The sequence below is a fragment of the Hirundo rustica genome, chromosome 5 (genome assembly GCF_015227805.2).
Source record: "Hirundo rustica isolate bHirRus1 chromosome 5, bHirRus1.pri.v3, whole genome shotgun sequence".
NCBI classification, from domain to species: domain Eukaryota; kingdom Metazoa; phylum Chordata; class Aves; order Passeriformes; family Hirundinidae; genus Hirundo; species Hirundo rustica.
Genome location: NC_053454.1, coordinates 43,410,502 through 43,420,507, shown reverse-complemented (window position 1 = coordinate 43,420,507; position 10,006 = coordinate 43,410,502).

Here is a 10,006-nt window from a genome sequence, read left to right as displayed (position 1 = left end):
CTTCCTAAATTTGGCCCCTATCTCTTAGCCAGCATCACATCAGGCCTTCTCCAGTAACACAGGTGTCAACTGCAATAATGAACACCAACTGTTATCTGAGTCCCTACAGAAAGTCTCCCTGAGCCGAGCCAACTGCAGCCGGCAGCTCAGAGAAATGATCAGAAGGCTGCCGTGCCTGAGGTGCAGCAGGCAGGGTCCACATTTTCCTGACTAATACTGGATTTGGGACAGGAGGCTTTAGCAATGAGGTAGGTTTTGGACGCTGCTTCCACCATACCCAGGATCTGCTTGGCTTGTGGTGTTCCCAGCACTCAGCAGCCCATAAGCACCACCGGCTCGGGCTCGTGACATCACCGTGGCACTGAGCGCATTTGTCACAAAGTTAGACAGCTCAAATCCAGCCTGTTAGCCAAGGGAGCTTATGGAGCAGCCAAACTGCTGGCTGCAGGTTAAGCTTTCTTGTTTTGTTGGAGTGACCACATTTTTCAGCTGCAAAGAGCTCATTTTTAACAAAAGAGTCACTGTCTTTATCATTGGTTACACTTGCACGTCAGAACAGCTAAAAGTTAATTTTTGAAACGCACATAATTCCTTCCAATTCTTCTTTGGTTTTCTAAAGGGCCTGAGGTTTTTGGTTGTAAATTTTACTCACCAGTAACTCAACTCTCTTGTGAAACGTGCAGAAATTGCAGAAAGCAGTTTGATAAAGGAAGGCACATATTTAACCTCAGTGAGACCAGCCCCTGGGAATAATACTCTTTTGTACCACAGCACGGGCAGTCTTGTGAAAGAGAAATGAATCAGCCACGCACTCTGCCCCATAGCCTCATGGAAGCTGTACAGAACCACTGGCTGAGGGGCCAGCTTTTCACCTTATTATACCTTTGGGGAAGAGAAATTACTATAGTTGAGGCATTTTGCAGTGTGCTAAGAGGTTTCACAATCCCTGGGCAGACAGAGATGGTGAAAGAGCCTAGACTTGTGAAGTTAAAGGAGTAAATCATTGCTCTGCTCACGTGTCCCTGGCAGCCATCACCCGCCGGCCTGCACTGGGGCTGCCTTTCCCTGGGCCAAGAGAGCGGTGCTGCCCATGCAAGGATGGCGGATTTGGCTGGGGGGAGGAGAAAATGCTGCAGCCCAGGTAGTAGACCTGAGGCAGAAAGGCCAAGCCTAAGCCTGGAGCTCTGCTGCAGTCGTGCAGACACCAACACATCTCACGGGAGAAAACCGTATCCTACCTGACACGGGGGCTGTGGCTGGCTCCTCAGAAGAGCTGGTTTAGAAGAGACCCATCTCTTGATTTCAGAGCCTGAGGGTTCACATCCTGCTCATGACCTCAGGTGAGAAACTCACAGAGAATTAGTCTTAAAGCTCTACTTAAGTCTACTTTATGTTGACCAGAGAGAAGTCAGCTGCTCAGCAAAACAGACTTCTGCCTGCTGTTCTATGCCGTATCTGAGGATGGCATAGCATCAGACCTTTGGTAGAAAATGATTTTTAATTCAAAGCTGTAGTGTTTCAAAGTTCATCTGCGTAGCTGGTCTACAGGTAATTTTAAATTGAATTTTTACTGCACCAGAAAGTATTGGGTGCCAGCAGAAGTGAAAGGCAGAAGGCGGCTCTATTCCTCCTGCTGGTTTAAAGGCACAGTTCTAATAGTTTCCAGTTCCCTTGGGTGAGGGAAGCTAGCTGCAAACCAAACCACAGAAACGAATGATTTGCTACACTTCACATATAACCGAAATAATACACTGCAAAACAGTCACCATTCTTCAACTGTAAAAATGTGACCAATATAACTGAGAACAAGTCACACTGAAGTAGAAGTTTGAAAAACAAATTTGAGGTTGATATCATTAGTATAATTTTTTTCTAAATCAACAAGATGACCAAGTACCAGTGACACTCCAATGTGCCAAACACAGCAGAGCTCAAGTGGTTACTACTTTAGTGTTCCCTACTGACTTTTTCTTTTTATAGGATGCCTAGTGCAAAATCTCAATCTGATGAGAACAACAACAAAAAAGCTTTGAAAGAGGAAGACAGAATTTTCTTACTCTCTGTTGGTGGCGCACAGCCACATTTCCATGCACAAGACAGCAGTTTAAAAAGACGTGTGGGCTCTTTTCTTCTACCCAGTCATGATCATTAGGGTCTGATTTAAGATATCTGAACTCCTGGGTGTACTCAGCTATTAAGGCACGATTTGACCTTGATTTCCAAGCAGTCACTGCTCTAAGCCTCTGCATTTTTCTTTGAATTGTTCCACCTCTTTATAGATTTTTCCAGCTGACCCTTTTGATCCTATTTGAAGAAGCTGTGTGGGGGCAGTTCATTGCATGAAGGAATACTAGGCCTGAAAGACAACAGCTGTAGCTCCAGCAGAAGTTAGAAAAACTTCTATGTGGCAGTGTTTTCCTTTTAATTCCTATGCAACTGCCTTCTGAGTGCAAAATATGCTTCGCAGTTCATCTTAATTCTCTGATGACTTTGCCTTTCCCCAGCCAGCAGGACAGCGATTTTGCAGCTGCTGCTACTGCACCTCATTTATCAGCAGCTTCCCTTGCTGGCGCTCGGAGCACTGACAATTGTGCTCATAATTCACACAGAACAGGGACTCCACTCTGGAAGGAAACAAGAGCCACACAATGCCCTTCTGCAGCTTTCACAGCTGCGGGAGATACTTGGATGAAGTGGTTCCTGCTCCTGCTGATGCTCGCTGCCAGCCCTGCGTCCCTGACGATGCTCTGTAATGGCCAGAGAGCAGAGTGAATATAATGGGAACAGAACAAATATATTCTGGAATTTTCCAGGAGTTACTCCTCTTCTTAGCGTGCTATTAAGGTCAGAAATAATGACAGCTACCCTCACAGAGTACTTCTGTGGTGAGGAAGGGAGAAATTAGGATGTATTTCCATAGGTTACCTTAGGCAGTCTCCGGCAGAATAACAATCAGGTCCGATAAAAACATCATAAACAGCAAATAGGGTTTGCAAAGCTGAGCTATTTGATGCCAATCTAGAGCTAGGCAGGCAATCTGAAACCAGCTTTTACACTAACTGCAGCTGGGGAAAAGAAACAGGACTGGCACTGGTCCCACAAAACACACGTTTTGGTATTATAGCCAGCTGTAGCTCTGGTACTTCACCAGCCCTTCGGGGGGCAGTTTTCCTGTTACAGCTACGCTCAAGTAATGGGGAGACGATGCTGGAAGGAGGAGCCGTGCTTCTCCTTCTCATCCTTACACCTGGCTACGGAGTCTCAAGGCATCACAGTAGCAGCTCTCATCTGACCCCTACTGCAAGCAGGTGGGTAAGGGCTTATTTTCACCAGCAAACACAAGGGATCAGCGGCAGTCTGGCTTAACTAAGGTGAAACTCACCGCCCCAGATTCCCGTTTCATCACTGCTTTAAGCAGACCTCAGTGAAAGGGGCAGACCTGCTGTCCTCCTCCCTGCTGCAGCCACTTCACTTCCCTTGTGCTGGCAGGAGCACCTGCACTGGGCGATAGCTGAGTGATCCAGCCTCATCCTCATCACGAGCACCAGGATCAAATACTGTTCATTGGCTGGGTGAGGCTCTGAGCAACCTGATCTAGCTGAAGATAGCGCTGCCCATTGCAGGGAGGGGTTGAAGTACAAGACGTTTTACAGGCCCTTCCAACCCAAACTATTCTGGGATTCTAGAAATACTACTCTTACACCAGGCACCCAGCCTTCTCTTTCTCTTGCTGTCAAACCTTGCATTTCTTCCCCTTGACACAGGGGGGGAAAAATTCAGTCTCCAACTGGGTTTGGCATTTTCCATCCTTTAGAAACTGGTGGTGTCTCTCAGGCATTTACTTATACAAGAGTCATTACTTAATCTCAAGCAGCAGGAAGAAATCATTTAATGGCTTTTGTTTTGAGACAGTTAGCACGCTTGTCTAATTATCCAAAAGGCACCTTATCCCCAGGGGGATTCACCATCTCCAGCTTCACAGCAGCTGGCCAAAATCAGCCATCTCCCCAACAGCAGCAACCAGGATTGCCATGGCAATTTATCCCCTTAGAGTACGACAGTCACATCTTGTCTGGTCACGGCTGCTTTTCATCTTTGGATTCCGACCACATGGATTAAAACAAGCAGCACCAAGACTGAATCAGGAACTCAGACAGTGGTACACAGTCAAATGACATTTAGGACCCATTTTTTTTTACTTTTTTGCTCATTTTTATATTGCCTCCTGCCCCTATCCTTTCAGATAGTTTAAAGACATCACACTGGCTGCAGTATTTCAGCCCATATGCCTAATTCCAAGAAAAACTGCATTATACCACTGTTCTCTATATTAAAATGGACAGATATAAACACGTTGCATTGCCACAGCACAGTGCCATCAGGGATACCTGCACACCAGTGTGTAAAAGCTAGCTGTTTCTATGAAGCAGTAAGTTAACATCTTGTACGATCCACACACTTGCCTGTAACACCTTCCCACTGCCTCAAACAAGGAACTCACTCAGACTTTGATCTTTCATTTCTGCCTTTATTTTTCTGAAAACTAGCACTTCCCTTGGGTGATTACTGACTCCTGCTATGTCTCCTGAAGTGTTGCTCAGCTGCTTGTCATGAGTTACTTTTTCCCACATAAGTCATGCATCTAAAGCAAAAAATAAAGATGCATAACAGCAAAGAAGCAGGTGTTCAGAAAAGCAAAATGCAGTTATTTGGCAACATCCACGTGGCAAATACTTTAGCTGAACTAGCCTTATAGGCAGAATTGTAATTATACACAGTATATAAGAATGAGCACACATTTTCTCTTTTTAAATTTCACAAAAGATATGTCTGAATGCCAGCCATGATGTCTCTGACTCTTTAAAGCAGTTGCCAGGAAAGGAAAAGGGAGGTGTATGCATCCCCCCCAGCCCAGCTTTGCCAGTAGGACTATTCCATGATGAAATCATTATTTGAGGACTCAGGAGATCAGGTACTAACCTTTGACACAGTATCCTTGTGCACCTTTGGCCAATTGCCCCATCCTTCTGTAATGAACAGCAGTAATTACCAGAACGCTGAGAAAACAAGCAGGAGCTCATTTTATGATGAGCCACAGACACAGAGGGAGAATTCCCAACCTGCCACCAGTGAAGCTTAGTCAAGAAGCAGGAATGGTTAATCAGCGTGGTTAACCCAGCACGGAGCTGAGATAAAGATGTGTTACAGGGTGAGTAGAAACCGGTTTAATGAATCCAGAGATGATCTCACTACTACTGCAAAGCGCTGTGCTATCAGGATACTCTGTGATACACATCATCGCAGAGTACGTAAAACTGCATTTAACTTGAGCAAGCCCAGCACACTGTAAAGTTCACAGCCATATCTCAACCTTAGCTACAATGAGCTCTGTGCCACAGCTCTAAGAAGGGCAGCAGTGTGCACTTTGGCAGCCAACCATCATCAAGCTATTGGAATTGTCACACGGCAAAGGGCAGGCTGGTGCTGCAGTGACTTCACCCCAGACCATTAGCATCTTTGTGCTTTTTAGCACAGTCCCCGATTGTTAAGAAAAGAATGGCACTTAGCAACACTCAGCAAGACGAAATGAGATGAACTGCAGGTGCAGATTGTTGCTTGGATTCAGTAGGACAGCAAGTCCTAGGGAGCTCTCCTCCAAGAGCTTTGCCTCCTGGGTGGGACCCTTCAGCTCTTAGCTCTCCAACTAGACCAAGATCTAAAATCTCAGCACTAATCGCAGAGCCCATACCAGCTTTTTTTAGGGCTGGCAGAGCAGTTGCTGGCCACAAAAATAGACATGCTGTAAAAGCTTTGTATATTTAGAAGAAAAGAGAATACTAATTTGAAGTGAAGCAAGGCAGGATGGAGGAAAGCCAACTTCCCATTAAAGTTTGGTATGATCCCAGGGATGAACTAGTTAGATTAGGTCCTTTGCAGCAATATAGACTAAACATCACAAGGCTCAGGACAGGAAGCCTTATGAAGTCAAGAACAGCCTTCTCTAATTACCAGCTTGCCTATATATCAAGAGCATCAGCACTTGCACTTGGGAAGCCACCAGAGCTTATTTAATTCCAACATATAATAATGCACTGCTACTCCTGCAGCCGCTCCCAGCAGCCAACGAATTACCTGCGAGACTCAGAATTTATTTAGCAACATTTACAAATGGGCTTTGCATCTTTCTCTTGTGGTGTTTGCCCACTCCTGAGCAACAGGAGACACTACTGCATTCTTGTGGGAAGATTGGCACACGGCAAACCAGGGGCAGCTGTCTATCTTTGGGGAGCAGCCGTGGCTCAGTGTAACATGAACGGTTTAAATACCATTCAGTGACAACCTCACTGGTGGTTATGCATCAGCTGTACCAGCACAGCTCAGTCCATGGCTTTGGCAATGGCAGCAGGGCAGGATCCAGAGCGCCCTGCCCAACAAGCCTTGGGGTTCAGTCACCCTTTCCACGTTAGGGACATCAGACTGTGACAGGAGACTGCCAGAAGTGTAATTTCACTTACAAAAGGACAATGGAAAAAAGCTAGCTTTCTCTCAGTGCTAATTCCATTTCTGTTTTATCCCTGCCCATCAGGCAGCCCACTCCCAATATTCCTGACCAACCAGACCATGATGCAGAGCTAGGCTCTCTTCACCCACATGGTGAATGGGTGCAATGATGTAGCCCAGGAACCTCTGCTCCCCAAATCAAAAGTTAAGGCATAATTTCTCTATTCGAAACAAACCTTTACAGAATTAAAGCACTTACACTATGACTGCAGTGTCCTTACATGAGCCAGTCCCTTAAAGAGGGCAGGAGGAGCTGATGGGATGGTTTGGAAATGTGATTTGTAATTTCACATTGCTTTCAGAGCAGTTGTGTTTCAAGATCAAAAAACTGGATGTTGTACAGAATGACACAACTAGTTCAACAAAATACATTCCCCTATATTTTTCAAAGCTAAAGTGAACAGTTTTAGATTTCTAAAGTGAACAGTTTTAGATTTGTCCATTTTGAGGCTAACAGGGCCTGTGCAGATCTTAAACAGAAAAAAGAGGTGATGTTATACTGTAGAAAATGAAAAACAAAAACATCTATGTGACACACAGAAAAGAAAACTCAGGCTCATTTTGCCTAGGGAAAAAGAGAGGAGGTAGCAAAAGAGAGCTAAAATGGTAACATTACAGATCTATTTGAAACAATTTTGTTATATGCAGGGTTGGAATTCAATCCAACAGAAAGCAGAACATTTTTGTGTGCCAAAATATCCCAGCCCTTGACACCATGGCACTCTTATCAGAACACACAAACCCACCCTGGGAAGATCTCAAGCAGATCTCAGTATCACTTCTTATTTCCATATCCATGACCATTTCTCTGTCCATAGGAGAGGGAGCTTTATTCCTTGGTGAAAAACTCATTCCTCAGGGAAGTCTGCTCTCTCTCAAACACCATTTTGTCAGATCGCAGTGGAATCTCTTTTATAGTTCCAAATGGGAAAAAATCCAGTTTATGGGATTAATATATGAGTACTTGACTGTCACTCCTAAGCCCTCCAGCCATGTGTTGACCTTTAGGATTTCAAGACAAAGTGCTACTCTATTTGTCCTGCTTAAACTGTTCTACCTTTGGGATTGTGCCAGACAGACAACTGACTGCAACTATTATAAGAGCAATTTTCCAGCATGTGGATTACTAGCATGTGTCCACTTAAGCTAATTTTATATGGGATCAGAAGCCTTACATGTCACAGCCTCATGGTTTGTCACTCGGCTTCGTGTCCTTTATATCCAAAATCCTGTTTGTATGTTTAGTCCTGATTTATCTCTTCAAAGGTGTTAAGTACAGAAAACCAAAGGATATGGTGCACAGATGATCAGCAGAAAGCTTTGCTATATAACTTTTTCAAACAGAGAGAAAAGTATGGAAAAAGACTGGCAGAATTTTGGCACAAGACTTAGCTACTTTGGAATAGAGTTCATGTTTACTGCTGTAGCCTTGATACCATTTTTATATATGAGAACTCCTCCATCAGGTCTGTGATCCTCCTTGCTGCTTACATAAGCAAGAAAACAGTTCAGTTGCTTGTTCACTATTAACATTTGTATTATTTCTAGTCACATCTTCTGAACAAACCATGGAATCTGACCAGAGTTTGAGGATTTTTCCAATCTAGGTATTATTTTTTCTTTTGCAGCTCTAAGTTCTAAAAGCTCTTTGGTCACCTTCTCAGCCATACCATGTAAGTATTCATTAATGCAGCTCTCCACCCTTTCCCAGTGCTTGGCTATTTTATGTCTGCTGGCGTCTGCATTGCCTCTTCCTAACTTGCCACCATCCCAAACATTTGGATTCTGAGAGACTGGCTAACAGCCCTGAAAAAAAAAAAAAAAAAAAAAATCAACCAGCTGATATGATCAACAGCTTAACTACAATTTTTTTAAAGCAGTGAAATCAGAGCAGAGGAATTTCAGGGACTCCTACAAGGTTTGGATGTAAAAACAGGTTGGTGAACTGCACAAACCACCAAGACAGCCCAATGGTTCACAAGTATCAAAGGTCAGGGACTGGAGCAGTCCCACCCTTTTAGCCAAAATAAACCTGTCTACCCAGCAGCACTTTTTTTACTTTGCAAACACACTTGACCTGCCTATAAGGGACTCAATGCACAACAGAGCAAGGCACAGAATAAGCAGCTTGCAGATGCAGCTGGTACAACTGCAAGAAAGAGCAGACAGGTAATTAAGTTTTCTCCTCACTACCAACTCCTTGATGCCAAAGTTCCTGGGCTTTTTGTCTTACTTCCAATCCTTGTTAGCCTGACCAACAAGCAAACATTTCAGTCTACAAGTAAGAAATGCTTAGACCCCACAAATCAGACTAACTCAGGCCTGCTCAAAGAAGCACAAATACAGTTGATCATCTCATCTCATTTCTGTTTTTATTTTGAAAATACAGATTTTCAGTAAACCTCATAATACCAAATAGATCTTCCATGTCCTGACTTTCTGAGAGAAACAAAAAATCTTTATTTGAAACTAAATCAGATCAAATGCACTAACCATTTCATAATCTAGCAGACATGAGGGGTCACTCCTGTTCAGCTGAGCAATTTTCAAAACTGGATTTATTATTTAATAGCAACACATTTTTCAGGTAGCTCAAATGCTTATGGAAATAACTAAGTACCAGCCACACAGGTGTGTGGAACCTCTGCAGCACCTATTCCAACAGACACTGTCTTCATTTTCCACTATTTTTTGCCCATATTTTTCACACTATAAGAACGCTTGTTTACATGTTATTGGGGTAAAGCTTCCAAGGATGACAATACTGCTCAACCAAGCTCCAAATTTTGTGCAGCCTTCCTGTTAAGACACTTCTCATAACAGTTACTTACTTTGTTAATGGGTTATCTAATAGTCCATGCACTGCTTCACCTCAGCTACAACAATAACAGCTATTTCAGAAGCTTTAAAAAGGAAGATACCAAATACCATTTCCGTTGATTTCAGAAAGTTTATTACACCAAATGCCGCAAAGGAATTGACCAAAATGATAGCATACATAAACAACTATAAGAAAAAAAACCCATGTAGTTTGACATTGGTATTCAGTCATTCCTAAAAAAAGCCTATGTTCTTCAAACATGCAATAGTAACACACATCTTTCTACTATGGAAAACTTGACATATACGTCAAATTACCGCATTTGACCTCAACCCTCCTCCCCCACAAAAAAACAAACAAAAAAACCACAACCCCCCAAAAAACCAAAACCAAAAGGAAAATGTCTAGACTATTCAGTAGTTCAGTCTTGATTTTCATTTGGGTCCTTTTAACTGAAGTAGGAGTTATACTTGAAGGGTAAATGATCATTTTGCGTAAACCTTATATACAAGTGTTTGATGCATCTGAAAAGAGGTTTGGACTTTACAAGTAAAGATGTTTATAACATGGAGTGAGGAAAAAAGTCGATCTATAATTCTGGATGATGCCATCAGAAATCTGAAT